We start from the raw sequence: 2,500 nt of genomic DNA, 5'->3' as shown, positions 1-2,500 counted from the left end.
TAGCAAAACGAGACGGGGCCTTGGTCCAACTTGGCATAGGCATGGAATTTGATCTTTATTACTTGGCCACGGTCATGCCACGGTACATGGAGGTTGCTTGACACCCCCGTGTGCATTTCGGAGCACTTTGATTTTTTGGCCCCCCGCGTGCCTTGCCACGCCCTTGCTTATAGCAAAACGAGACGGGGCCTTGGTCCAACTTGGCATAGGCATGGAATTTGATCTTTATTACTTGGCCACGGTCATGCCACGGTACATGGAGGTTGCTTGACACCCCCGTGTGCATTTCGGAGCACTTTGATTTTTTGGCCCCCCGCGTGCCTTGCCACGCCCTTGCTTATAGCAAAACGAGACGGGGCCTTGGTCCAACTTGGCATAGGCATGGAATTTGATCTTTATTACTTGGCCACGGTCATGCCACGGTACATGGAGGTTGCTTGACACCCCCGTGTGCATTTTCGGAGCACTTTGATTTTTTGGCCCCCCGCGTGCCTTGCCACGCCCTTGCTTATAGCAAAACGAGACGGGGCCTTGGTCCAACTTGGCCTAGGCATGGAATTTGATCTTTATTACTTGGCCACGGTCATGCCACGGTACATGGAGGTTGCTTGACACCCCCGTGTGCATTTTCGGAGCACTTTGATTTTTTGGCCCCCCGCGTGCCTTGCCACGCCCTTGCTTATAGCAAAACGAGACGGGGCCTTGGTCCAACTTGGCCTAGGCATGGAATTTGATCTTTATTACTTGGCCACGGTCATGCCACGGTACATGGAGGTTGCTTGACACCCCCGTGTGCATTTCGGAGCACTTTGATTTTTTGGCCCCCCGCGTGCCTTGCCACGCCCTTGCTTATAGCAAAACGAGACGGGGCCTTGGTCCAACTTGGCATAGGCATGGAATTTGATCTTTATTACTTGGCCACGGTCATGCCACGGTACATGGAGGTTGCTTGACACCCCCGTGTGCATTTCGGAGCACTTTGATTTTTTGGCCCCCCGCGTGCCTTGCCACGCCCTTGCTTATAGCAAAACGAGACGGGGCCTTGGTCCAACTTGGCATAGGCATGGAATTTGATCTTTATTACTTGGCCACGGTCATGCCACGGTACATGGAGGTTGCTTGACACCCCCGTGTGCATTTTCGGAGCACTTTGATTTTTTGGCCCCCCGCGTGCCTTGCCACGCCCTTGCTTATAGCAAAACGAGACGGGGCCTTGGTCCAACTTGGCATAGGCATGGAATTTGATCTTTATTACTTGGCCACGGTCATGCCACGGTACATGGAGGTTGCTTGACACCCCCGTGTGCATTTCGGAGCACTTTGATTTTTTGGCCCCCCGCGTGCCTTGCCACGCCCTTGCTTATAGCAAAACGAGACGGGGCCTTGGTCCAACTTGGCCTAGGCATGGAATTTGATCTTTATTACTTGGCCACGGTCATGCCACGGTACATGGAGGTTGCTTGACACCCCCGTGTGCATTTTCGGAGCACTTTGATTTTTTGGCCCCCCGCGTGCCTTGCCACGCCCTTGCTTATAGCAAAACGAGACGGGGCCTTGGTCCAACTTGGCATAGGCATGGAATTTGATCTTTATTACTTGGCCACGGTCATGCCACGGTACATGGAGGTTGCTTGACACCCCCGTGTGCATTTTCGGAGCACTTTGATTTTTTGGCCCCCCGCGTGCCTTGCCACGCCCTTGCTTATAGCAAAACGAGACGGGGCCTTGGTCCAACTTGGCATAGGCATGGAATTTGATCTTTATTACTTGGCCACGGTCATGCCACGGTACATGGAGGTTGCTTGACACCCCCGTGTGCATTTCGGAGCACTTTGATTTTTTGGCCCCCCGCGTGCCTTGCCACGCCCTTGCTTATAGCAAAACGAGACGGGGCCTTGGTCCAACTTGGCATAGGCATGGAATTTGATCTTTATTACTTGGCCACGGTCATGCCACGGTACATGGAGGTTGCTTGACACCCCCGTGTGCATTTTCGGAGCACTTTGATTTTTTGGCCCCCCGCGTGCCTTGCCACGCCCTTGCTTATAGCAAAACGAGACGGGGCCTTGGTCCAACTTGGCATAGGCATGGAATTTGATCTTTATTACTTGGCCACGGTCATGCCACGGTACATGGAGGTTGCTTGACACCCCCGTGTGCATTTCGGAGCACTTTGATTTTTTGGCCCCCCGCGTGCCTTGCCACGCCCTTGCTTATAGCAAAACGAGACGGGGCCTTGGTCCAACTTGGCCTAGGCATGGAATTTGATCTTTATTACTTGGCCACGGTCATGCCACGGTACATGGAGGTTGCTTGACACCCCCGTGTGCATTTTCGGAGCACTTTGATTTTTTGGCCCCCCGCGTGCCTTGCCACGCCCTTGCTTATAGCAAAACGAGACGGGGCCTTGGTCCAACTTGGCATAGGCATGGAATTTGATCTTTATTACTTGGCCACGGTCATGCCACGGTACATGGAGGTTGCTTGACACCCCCGTGTG

Source organism: Trifolium pratense, unplaced genomic scaffold (genome assembly GCF_020283565.1).
Source record: "Trifolium pratense cultivar HEN17-A07 unplaced genomic scaffold, ARS_RC_1.1 scaffold_115, whole genome shotgun sequence".
NCBI classification, from domain to species: domain Eukaryota; kingdom Viridiplantae; phylum Streptophyta; class Magnoliopsida; order Fabales; family Fabaceae; genus Trifolium; species Trifolium pratense.
The sequence above is the reverse complement of the archived record's forward strand: the minus strand, read 5'-3'. Positions refer to the sequence as shown.